General features: G+C 34.9%; 1 protein-coding gene across 16 annotated transcripts in view; it reads right to left on the bottom strand.

The window, feature by feature from the left end:
* LOC145538490 (uncharacterized) overlaps positions 1-12,905 on the bottom strand; it is a 388,991-nt gene that overhangs the window by 76,146 nt on the left and 299,940 nt on the right. For all 16 annotated transcript variants that reach the window (XR_014076956.1, XR_014076924.1, XR_014076962.1 and 13 more), the window contains one exon: positions 2,585-2,671. The gene's annotated coding sequence lies outside the window, so the exon portion shown is untranslated. The remainder of the gene's footprint in view (positions 1-2,584; positions 2,672-12,905) is intronic.

The following is a 12,905-nucleotide window of genomic DNA, read 5'->3' as shown; positions in this document are numbered from 1 at the left end:
ATGATCTGTTTGTAGCATTTTACAGTCTTAATCACTCTTGTCTTAGATATAAGTAATAAAAACCAGTATTATTAAAAAAGGCATAAAATGTTTTGATTAAATGCAGAAATAATCAAATACATCATGAAAGAGAAAGAATGAAAAGCAAAAAATTAATGTTGTATAGGCCAATTCTAACTAAACAACTCATTTAACATGCCCATATTTAAGATGATGTATGTGATGTATCTTTTTTTTTAAATCATGCTGAATTTACTGACACACAATCTCAATTGTATATGAGTTAACTATTCTGTTTTTATATCTGAATTTAGTAAGGAAAAAGAACCCCCACATTTTTGCTTGCAATAGTTTATCATAGATAATGCAGTATTAGCACAAGAACTATTAGAATAGTTTGTACTATTTTTAAACATTTAACATTATCTTATGGATACTGAAGTGTGACCATGCCCCTGCCCAAAAAAAAAAAAAAAAAAATGATGACTGAATAAAGTAATTTGAGTAATACAGAAAGCAATTGAACTAGATTATATGTTGAAAATGTATTATAAAAATGTTCAAGATAGATTTTTGCAATTTCTATTCACCTGTGTAAAGTATACATTGATTTTCATGCATTTGTAACTAGAAGCACATATCTTAATATATCTTGCTGTTCCTATTTTAGAAAAACACAGAGAAACACACTTGAGCTCTTTTTATTCTTCCATTGGTCTCATTTCCACATCCCTAAAGTACCATTTAAAATGTTACTTGTGGAATTATAAAGTGGTAAACATTCAACCATAAAAGGTTGAATTAAAAAGGCTGTTTTTGCAGATGTTAGCAGTACCCCATCATAACTGGCCCACCCACTACACAGTATATGTCAGATGCTTCTTCCTTCTGTCATCTTTGAGTTCCTGTCCCTGTGACTTCTCTAGGCAGGAGTGTGCTCCGTCCACTCATAGATTGGACTGCGAGTTCTGGGAGGCAGGATAGATAACTAATATCCTTGAGAGCAATCCCAAACAATGAGGAACAGGAGTCTGTAAATAAATATACCATCTTCCTCATCCTTTTGGTGGGATTATTTGGAGGCATGTTCTATGTTGTCTCCCACAAATGTCCCTCAGGACTGCACCTCAGTCACCCATCTACTTGTTAACAACTCCACACAGGCTTTCTTTCTCTGTCTTACTACTCCATCCCCCTACCGGTGCTTCTGGGAGTCAGTTCCCAAACAATTTGCACTCACTCATATCCTTATTTCAAACTTTATCTTCTGGGAAGGAGAACCCACAGCTATTATGAGATGTGATCTTCAAAAGTAAAGCACTTAATAAGCCTAGAGAAGGGAACTGCAGAAAAGAAATAACCACAAGGTGAGGAAATGGCCAAACTGAAATACAGTACAAATGAAAGAACAGAAAAAGAAAATCATGTGGAAAATAATAAGTATAAGAAAAGTAAAAAGTTGTGGAGAAGTAAACAAAATGAAAGGCAAAGATGTTGATGAGCTAAGGCGAAAGAAAAAGAAAAGCAAGAGACAGAGTAAAATCTGCTGCTGCTGCTGCTAAGTCACTTCAGTTGTGTCCGACTCTGTGTGACCCCATAGGCGGCAGCCCATCAGGCTCCCCTGTTACTGGGATTTTCCAGGCAAGAACACTGGAGTAGGTTGCCATTTCCTTCTCCAGTGCATGAAAGTGAAAAGTGAAAGTGAAGTCGCTCAATCATGTCTGACTCTTAGCAACCACATGGACTGCAGCCTACGAGGCTTCTTGGTCCATGGGATTTTCCAGGCAAGAGTACTAGAGTGGGTTGCTATTGCCTTCTCCGAGTAAAATCTAGAGGGAGAAAAACAAGAACAAAATAATTGATCAACCAATTCCTTTCACGTCTAATTTTGTTAGCTTGTCCTCGCTAGAAAACTGGGTGATCCAACTACTATAGTTCCCAAGAGGCTAGGATAGAGGGTAAGAATACCTCATGCTCATGATAGTTTTCGGGGAGTCTAAGAACAAGCATCAAGTATGAAAGAAGGTACAAGCATCAAGCCAGAAATGTGCGTTTACTGTTTATGTCACAGAAAGAAGTAGTAACGAAGAGTCTGTGCACAGACAACCAAGGAAGATGAGTCTAAGGGAAGGTCAAATTCCCTTGACGACAAGGACAGGCTAACCTAAGCAAATTTCAGAAGACTGGCTGATGAGATGCACTAGGCTTTAATTTCTGTGGAAAAGAACTCTCTCCTGATTCTCCAAGACATTGGACATTTGTCTTCCTTACTCTTGTGTAAACATGTAAGAGTAGAATTGCAGAGTCTAAGGATAAGTAGACATTTACCTTTATAAAAAGCTACCAATGAACACAGCCGGAAAAAAAAAAAAAACAACTACCAACGAGTCTTCCAAAATGGTTATACGATATTACACTTCAACCAGTAATGTCTGTGTTCAAATTATTTCACCTCTGTACCACATTCAGTATTGTCTTTTAATGTTAGCTATTGCAGTGGGTGTAAAGTGCTATTTCTCAGTGTTAAGAGTTACAGATAACATTTGCATGTTATAATCACATCATGTGTTTGTAAGGTACTTACATATCTTCTTTCATGAAGTGTTTATTCAAAATTTTTCTTCTTCTTCACTATTGTTTTCCTCTTCTGACTGGCAAGAAGACATAATATCTGTGAAAATAAAGCAAATTTTTTTTCACTATATACAACCCTAAATGTTATTTTCATAGGTAACCACATTGTGCAAAAAGTGAGTTTTTAATTTAAGTTGATATGAAGCAACTCTCATGGTAAAATAGGTTTGTTGCAGATGCAGTGTTTTAAAAGCTTCTAAAGATGGTGTAATGTATGTATTGGTATATCAGAGAAATAAATTCTTGAATAATTTCTAGATTTCCAGGGGCCTGACCTGATCCAAATAGTAATTTTTATTTCTTAAATCTGACAAAATAAACAAATTGTAATTGTTATTACTTATCTATTTCAAAAATTTAACATATATTTTCATTATCCAATACCTGAGAGTCTCTTAAACATATGTTGTTTCTTATTTCCCTTAATAAAGAATAGACAAACAAGCTACCTTATTGCCATACTATCAGCGTAAAAAATAATGTAGCTATTTTATTCAAATCATACAGTTCCTAAACATCAGATATTGTGGAAATATTAGGATAAGAACTGTTACATAAAGTATATTCTTGACAAAGTGTATCAGCTTTATATATAGGTTACAGTTTGCTACAGCCTCCCCCAAATATACAAGAGTATAAAAATCTCATAAATTTCATCACATTATAACCAACACTGAACTGATTAAAGATCAAATCTAAAATAAAGAATTTTAGAGATGAATTGGATTCAAAGGATTCTTCAGCACCTACCATGTCGCTCACATCTGTATACCAAAGGATTTGGCAGAACATGAAATTATATATATATATATATATATTTATATATTTGAAATATTAATAATTCAAAAATATCTTTATATTTAAGCAACAATTTCACATCAATTAAGGAATTTACAAACTCCACTTTCTGACTCAATGAATTACTTTTAAGCCACAACCAATGTAGTACATAATAATAAAAATGTGTATTTTACAAACTTAAGCAGTAAAGTGTAAATGATGTCCAAATATGTTTTGCTTGTAAACTGCAACATAAACTTGCATTGAAAATAAGTTAATGTCAAGTTTCTTAAATCACATGCCCAACCCCTAAGAAGTTCATGATTAAGATTATAATGGAATTTCTTCATAAATCATTAAGACTATAATGGAATTTCTTCATATATCATTATGAACTTTATATTTCAAAAATTTTGCAATGCACATGAACAAAACTGTTTGGTTTTTCTTTCTTTGACACCATCAAACTTCCTGGTAGCACATAGCAGCACATAGCCTATTACATAATAGTTTAATACATCACAGTTTGAACATTATTCAAATAAGAAACATCCCTTAAGAAGTAGAATGTGATTAAAAACCATGCTATTCACCAAAGAGCCAGTAAGTGTTGAATCTTCTCTGACTAGTGTAAAAAAGATGAAAAAAAAAAATTTAACCACTGAATAGACATGGCAAAAATGTTTCATCTTAAATATCAACTCTCATTAGTTGATAGCAAGTGACTGGAGTACCATATTGAGACAAATTGAAAGTTCTGTCCAGGATTGGAAACAAAGAATGACACAGTTTGTTAACAATGGATGTTATAAAATGGGAAGGGGGAGTGCCACATGTGTGCTGACTCTGTTTTGTAATCTCATACAATCACTTCATGGCAAATAGGTGGGGAAACAATGGAGACAGTGACAGATTTTATTTTCTTGGGCTCCAAAGTCACTGCAGATGGTGACTGCAGCCATGAAATTAAAAGATGCTTGCTCCTTGGAAGAAAAGTTATGACCAACCTAGACAGCGTATTAAAAAGCAGAAACATTACTTTGCCAGTGAAGGTCTGTCTGGTCAAAGCTATGGTTTTTCCAGTAGTTGTGTACAGATATAAGAGTTGGACAATAAAGAAAGTTGAGTGCCGAAGAAGTGATACTTCTGAACTGTGGTGTTGGAGAAGACTCTTGAAGGTCCCTCGGACTGCAAAGAAATCAAACCAATCAATCCTAAAGGAAATCAATTCTGAATATTAATTGGAAGGACTGATGCTGAAGCTGAAGCTCCAATATTTTGGCTACCTGATGCTAAGAACTGTCATTGGAAAAGACCCTGATGCTGGGAAAGATTGAAGGCAGGAGGAGAAGGGGATGAAAGAGGATGAGATGGTTGGATGGCATCACCAACTCAATGGACATGAGTTTGAGCAAGCTCCAAGAGATGGTGAAGGACAGGGAAGCCTGGTGTGCTCCAGTCCATGGGGTCACAGAGTCAGACTCGACTGAGGGACTGAACAACAACAACCCTCGTGTTCCTTACAGCATTATTTATGATAGCTAAGAATGGAAACAACTGAATTATTCAGCAATGGATAAAGAAACACATACACATGCAGGGGATTATTTAGCTACGGAAAAAAAAAATTTTGCCATTTGTGACAAAATGGATGGAACTTGAAGGCCTCACACTAAGTGAAATAAGTCAGACAGATAAAGACAAATACCATATCATCTCACTTATATGTGAAACTTGAAAAAAGAAACGCCAAAAAAACCCCACCTATCTCATAGAGAGTACAGATTGGAGGTTGCTAGATGTGGGGAGTGTAAGGTGATCAAAATGGGTGAAAGGAGTTAAAAAGTTCAAGCTTTCAGTTACAAAATACTAAAAAAATCATGGAGATGTAAAGTACAGCATTACTTACATAGTTAATAATATTATGATTATTGCTGATAATATTGTATTGTATATTTGAAAGCTGGTAAGAGTAAATCTTAAAAGTCCTCATCACAACAACAAAGTTGTAACTATATGATGACATTTGTTAACTAGACTGATTATGGTGATCATTTCACAATATATACAAATAGTGAATCAGTATGTTGTATACCTGAAATTAATATAATGTTATATGTCAACTGCTTGTTGTTTAGTGGCTCAGTCATATCTGACTCCTTTGCAAATCCATGGATTATAGCCCAAGAGGCTCCTTTGTCCATGGGATTTCCCAGTTAAGAATACTGGAGTGTGTTGCCATTTTCTTTTAAAATATGTCAATTATATCTCAATTAAAAAATGTATTTACAAAAAAAGAATCAGGGGTGAATAAAAACTTCTAATATTAACATATAAATACATTTATTAACTATGCTATTTAGTTGGTAAGGAATGGCAGTTACTTTTCTCTGGAGTTAAACAAGAGATTTGACAGCTACTACTTTCTTCCAACTTCAGGATGAACAACTGTTTTGTGACCTTAGCCATATTTTGTAATTAGCATCTCAAACTGCATTAGTAAACAATGTATTTCTATAGAGAGAGGTAAAATTGATTTGTAAGTGATAGATGGCATATCTTGAGATGTTTTTACAAGCAAACTACTGTTTTACTTACTTTGTGCTTATTTGCAGTATTTGAGGGGTATTGGCAAAGGCAGCTGGGGTGACCCATGCCTTCTCAGGCCACTATATTTGGGAAATAGGAATGTGTTCATACACAGAATTTATCTTTGATGTTCACATTGTAGTTAAGAAAATGATTGCTTTGTGTGAAATGAGCTGGTTGTCCTGTAGAGGGATCATACTGATCATTTAATTATTGATAGTCGCACTGATGAAAGAGTTTCTGAAGCCTTTTTGAGTGACCTGAGAGGTTTGGGCTTGTTTGTTTTTAGGTTTGTATTTTGATAAAATCTTGTTTCCTAGAGCTTTTGTTTATTTCAAATAGCAGAATAAGGGAAATATAATATGACTCATTCCTTTTGGTTGTACATAAGACAAACTTTGAAAACAAAGATTTCAATAGCACCAAGTTCCAACCTATAGTCTCTTACATGAATAATGACACTTTCTTTCCACACATAGAATATTACTAACTTTCCAAACAGAATTAAATATAAGTCTCTGGGGTCATTGCTCACTCTCCAACCAATGGCTATAAGACACTTCAATATACGATTCTCATCTAAAACAAAGAATGAGACAAAATCTGTCCAACAATAACCTATGACTCAACAGTGCTTCAACCATACATTTTTAGAGCACAGCAATAATTTTTTTAAAGCTCTGTCAAAGCTTAATACACATATAATTGAAACAGTAAAGGGGCAAAGAGAATTTAATTTTCTGATTCTGAACATGTTTTGCTGCAGTGAGGAAAAATTACAACTAGTGTTCAGTTATTTAGTGTGTTATTGCAACATTATATAATACAGAACATTTATTGTTATAGAAAGTGCTTTTCACTTTAAAGTCCCAAGTCATAAATAGTTGTGCACCGGTTATTATCATTTACCTTTTCCTTAGGTACATTACTTTTCATATGATTTCATTAGTGCTTTGTTCCCTAGTGTGCTAGTAACTTAAAGTCTACTTGCCAAAACTCAGCTGAGGAGGAAGAAAAAAAGTTATTCTTGCTTCAATTCTTTAAGTTGGAACAAAGCGTTTTGCAAGAGATGGTAGTTGTAAAAGATCCAGATGGAAGAGCCTATAAACTGTGGCCAGTGAGCATAGCATTGCTCTCCCAGATCTGCAAGACTTAATAGGCTTCAGACAATTAATAGAGGCTATTAGAGTTTTATGTGATCTTAATTTTGCATAGTGCCCTAACAATGACTACTCTAAAATGCTTGGTTAATCTTTTTTCTTTCTCCCACAAAGCTTGATATTTGCTTTTAGTATATGATAGTTTTTTGTTACCATTTTTCTTGGGACAAGGAAAAACTATTTGAGGTAACTATCTTGGGTGACTTGCCTAAAATTAGAAGACTGAGCAAATTTATTATCTTTTTCTGCTGCCATTTCAGATAATCTAATGACTATTACTACATTATGGGAAATGAGTTAAGGTCAGGTATAAGTAGAAACAATACACTTTCAAAATATGAGATTTGGGGATGAAGCACTAAAGCTTGGATTTTACTATCTGTATTATTTTATTTTAATATTTAGAAAACTGTAGTATAAAAAGACAAGATGGTAGAAAACCTGAATAATAACATCCAGGTAACTCAATGATTTTCTTGGGTTTTTTTTCAGAGCTTATGAAGACAGCAAATGGATGATTCTGAGAGACAAATAAAAACACTGAAAATGACTTAACATAGAAAGAAATAGGAAAAGAAGACCCAGAGAGTTCCCTGGTGGTCCAGGGGTTAAGATTTTACCTTTCAATGCAGGGGGTGTGGGTTCAATCCCTGGTTGGGATATTAAGATTCTACATGCTTCATGGCCAAAAATATAAAAACATAAAACAGAAGCAATATTGTAACAAATTCAATAAAGACTTTAAAAACGGCCCACGCCAAAAAAAATCTTAAAAAAAAAAGGAAAAGGAGACCCAGACTTCCAGAAAAGATGGAGAAATAAGAGAAAAAACTTGAGCCACAGGGTCCCTTCTAGTAACTAACCTTTAGTGATGCCACAGGAGTGACAGTAATATTGATAAGTCAGTGAAATGATTACAAACTCTCTCTATATGTGTGTATATATACATACATATATAACATCTTTTTTATCCATTACTAACTATAGATGGACATTTAGGTTGCTTCTATGCCTTGACTATTGTAAATAGTGCTACTATCAACATTGAGGTACATGTATCCTTTTGAATTATGTTTTTTTTTCTGGATATATGCCTACAAGTGGGAATGCTGGTAGTTCTACTTTAAGTTTTTTGTGGAACATCCATACTATTCTCCATAGTTGCTATACTAATTTACACTCCCACCAACAGTGTAGAAGAGTTCCCTTTTCTCCACACCCTCTCCAGGATTTATTGTTTATAGACCTTTTGATGATGGCCATTCCGACTTGTGTCAGGCAATAACTCATTGGAGTTGTGATTAACATTTCTCTGATAATTAGTAATGTTGAATATCTTTTCACATGCTTTTTTGGACATCTCTATGTCTTCTTTGGAGAAATGTCAATTTAGATCTTCTGCCTATTTTTGATTCGGTTGTTTTTATATATTGAGCTGCATGAGATGTTTGCATATTTTGGAGCTTAATCCCTTGACGACTGCATTGTTTGCAAATATTTTATCCCACTCTGTGGGTTTTCTTTTCATTTTGTTTATGGTTCCATTGGCTGTGCAAAATCTCTTAAGTTTAACTAGGTACCATTTTTTTATATTTGTTTCTAATTTCAATACTCTAGGAGGTGGATCCAAAATGATATTGTTACAGTTTATGTCAGAGTGTTCTGCCTATGTTTTCTTCTTAGAGTTTTATAGTATCCAGTCTTATATTTAGGTCTTTAATCCATTTTGAGTTTAATTTTGTGTGTGCTGTTGGAGAATGTTCTAATTTCATTCTTTTACATGTAACTGTCCAGTTTTCCCAGCATCACTTACTGAAGAGACTATCTCTTCTCCAGTGTATATTCTTGCATTCTTTGTCATAGATTAATTGACTATAGGTATGTGGTTTCATTTCTGGGCTTTCCATACTGTTCCATTGATAGACCACAAATGTGTCTTTGTGTCAGCATCATACTCTTTTGATTGCTGTAGCTTTATTGTTTAGTCTGAAGTCATGGAGCCTGATTCCTCCAACTCTAAACTCATTCTATGAGGGCACCATCATCCTGATACCAAAACCAGAGAAAGATACCACAGAAAAGGAAAATTACAGGCCAGTATCACTGGTGAACAAAATCCCCAACAAATCAGCAAACTGAATCCAAAATATATTAAAAGAACCATACACTTTGACCAAGTGGGATTTATCTCAGAAATCCAAGGGTTTTCCATCTGCAAACCATTGAGTGTGATACATCCATTAACAAATTGAAGATAAAAACCATACCATGTCAATAGACACAGAAAAAGCTTTTGACAAATTTCAACAACTATTTACAACAAAACCTCTTCAGGGAGTGGGCATAGAAAGAACATATCTCAACATAATTAAGACCACATATCACATACCCACAGCTAACATCATACTCAACAGTGAAAAGCTAAAAGCATTTCCCCTAAGATCAGGAACAAGACAAGGATGTTGACATCCTTTTATTCAACATAGTTTTGGAGGTCCTAGTCATGGCAATCAGAGAAGAAAAAGAAATCAAAGGAATCCAAATTGGAAAATAAGTAAAATATTACTCTTTGCAGATGACATGATCTAATACCATGCTATATATTTTAGAAAATACTAAAGAGGATGCCAGAAAATTACTAGAATTCATCAATGAATTTGGTAAAGTTGCAGGATAAAAAATTAATACACAGAAATCTCTTGCATGTCTATACACTGACAACAAAAAATCAGAAAGAGAAATTAAGGAAACAATCCCATTTACCATCACATTAAAATGAATAAAATGCCTGGGACTAAACCTACCTATGGAGGCAAAAGACCTATACTTTGCAAACTATAAGATGTCGATTAAAGAAATCATAGATGACACAAATAAATGGAAGATATACCATGTTCTTGGATTGTAAGAATCAATACTGTCAAAAAGACTACACTACTCAAGTTAATCTACAGATTCAGTGCAGTCTTTATCAGATTGTCAGTGGCATTACTTTGCAGATCTAAAACAAACAAACAAAAACTCTTAACATTTGTATGGCAACACAAAAGATCCTGAATAACCAAAACAATCTTGAGATGTAAGTTTTAAAGCCATATGTGTTGCACTGGGTAATAGGAACTTTATTAACAGGGCTTTGGTGTATTTAATTTTGCTAAAAGTTTAGCTGTGTTTAATATTTGCTATAGCTATAGGTGCCAGAGACTTCAAATTCCTCTAGCATATTTGATTTTGTCTCCCTATTTGACTTTGGGTTACACTGTAAGTACTCCTCCCAATAGAGTGTGAATTGAAGATTTTTCTGCTGAAATCCACTGTTCTCTGCTAGAGCCCTGTTAGTATAATTGTAAGGTATGAGAGGGAGGAGGCAGAGATGTTTTATAGTCTTATGATTATACTTTAGTCTTTCACTGTGCCTATGTCCCTGGGCTCTGATCTTCAAAGTATCTCTTAACTTTTCCCCACTTGGACAAGCTTGGAAAATTAGAGAGGACTGGAGTGGGACAAATGTCATCTATATCAGATGAGGTAAGACTATGAGAAAATCTTCTTACCTGAAGATTAGTAAATTCTATGTGAATATTTCACAAAGATTTCTCTTCCTCTCCATCTTCCAGAGTCAAGAGGAGATCTTTCTGACTGGATAGATTTCTTGAATGTAAAATCCATGAAAGTGTGGGTATCCCTTTAAAACCAAGACTTTTAGAAGTTTTTCAGTCACTCCAGTTCCCACTCAGCCTCTAACAATTCATCAAAATTACCATTTAAATTCATCTATCAGTTTATGGATCCAGAGGCTTGTTCCACATAAACACAGCTTAACTGTGACTCTCTAGATTTGCGTGTATCTCCAGATTTCAGGGTCTTGTTTTGTCCTACGAACTCAAATTTCTGAGAAATCCATTGCTTACTTTCAGTTTTTTTTTTTTTTTCCAGCCTTTTCTTTTAGGACAAGAGTGGCAACTCCCAAGCTCTTTACATGTCAGAGCTGAATCTGAAAATGACTATATATAAATGTGTGTGTGTGTATACACACAAACTTTTGTATGTATGCGTGTATGTGTTAATGCAACCCATTAAAATATATTATTATGGGAAAATCAGTTTTAACAGCATCAGAAAAATACCAAGGATCAAGCTTAAGAAGAAATGTGCAAATTGTATTTAAAAAAGCATCAAATACATACTAGGAAGATCAAATAAGTACTCATTAATCAGAAGTCAGTTCTCTTAAATGAATGTCTAAATTCAATGCAATTACAACAAAAAAATCAAAAGCAATTCTCTGGAGGTGAATAAGCTTATTTTAAAATAGTTATGAAAGATAAAACAAAAGAATAGCTGGGAAAATTCTGAAGCAGATAATAATGCAGGTGAATCAAGGTCTGCTGCTGCTGCTGCTGCTAAGTTGCTTCAGTTGTGTCCAATTCTGTGCGACCCCATAGACGGTAGCCCACCAGGCTCCCCTGTCCCTGGGATTCTCCAGGCAAGAACACTGGAGTGGGTTGCCATTTCCTTCTCCAATGCATGAAAGTGAAAAGTGAAAGTGAAGTTGCTCAGTCATGTCGACCCTTAGCGACCCCATGGACTGCAGCCTACCAGGCACCTCCGTCCCTGGGAGTTTCCAGGCAAGAGTACTGGAGTGGGTTACCATTTCCTTCTCCAGAATCAAGGTCTACCATATTTTAAAAAATCAAGATAAAACTACAGTAAATAAAATAGTGTGATAGAACACAGAACTATGTTTTCATTCAATAAATATTTAATGTGTATCTAGAGTAAGTCAGACACTGATCTAAGCATTTGGGACAAAGGGGTAAAGAAATCAGAAAAAAAAATATTGTTTGCCCTCATGGAGCTCTTATTTTAGGTGGAGAAGACAGATTAAAAAAAAAATAAAGTGCATGAAAATCTGGGATAGCCCAGTGTTAGCAACTGCAGAGATTAGAAAGAGCCAGAAGAGGGGATGGCGGAGGAGTTACAAGTGACGAAAAACCAAGATAGTATGGGAAGCTGAGTAACATAGAATTTGGCTGGCCTCTACCACCAATTCCTGGGAGGTAACCACTAAATTGGAACCTCTAATTGGAATGAAAACTGACGTGGAAAACTGAAAGGAATGACAAAGAATGTGTAAACTATTGCATAAATGCACTCATCTAACACACTAACAAAGTAATGGTCAAAATTCTCCAAGCCAGGCTTCAACAGCACATGAACCATCAAATTCCAGATGTTCAAGCTGGATTTGGAAAAGGCAGAGGAACCAGAGATCAAATTGCCAACATCTGTTGGATCATCAAAAAAGCAAGAGAGTTCCAGAAAAACATCGACTTCTGCTTTATTGACTACACCAAAGCCTTTGACTGTTTAGATCACAACAAACTGTGTGGAAAATTCTTAAAGAGATGGGACTACCAGGCCACCTTACCTGCCTCATGAGAAATCTGCATATAAGCCAAGAAGCAGCAGTTAGAACTGGACATGGAACAACAGACTGGTTCCAAATAGGGAAAGGAGTACATCGAGGTTGTATATTGTCACCCTGCTTATTTAACTTACATGCAGAGTACATCATGAGAAATACCAGGCTGGATGAAGCACAAGCTGGAATCAAGATTGCCAGAAGAAATATCAATAACCTCAGATATGCAGATGACATCACTCTTATGGCATAAATCAAATAACTAAATAGCCTCTTGATGAAAGTGAAAGAGGAGAGTGAAAAAGTTGGTTTAAAAC

The sequence above is a fragment of the Giraffa tippelskirchi genome, chromosome 1 (genome assembly GCF_054371585.1).
Source record: "Giraffa tippelskirchi isolate mGirTip1 chromosome 1, T2T-mGirTip1v1.2.pri, whole genome shotgun sequence".
NCBI classification, from domain to species: domain Eukaryota; kingdom Metazoa; phylum Chordata; class Mammalia; order Artiodactyla; family Giraffidae; genus Giraffa; species Giraffa tippelskirchi.
This window is presented reverse-complemented; position numbering and strand designations above follow the sequence as displayed.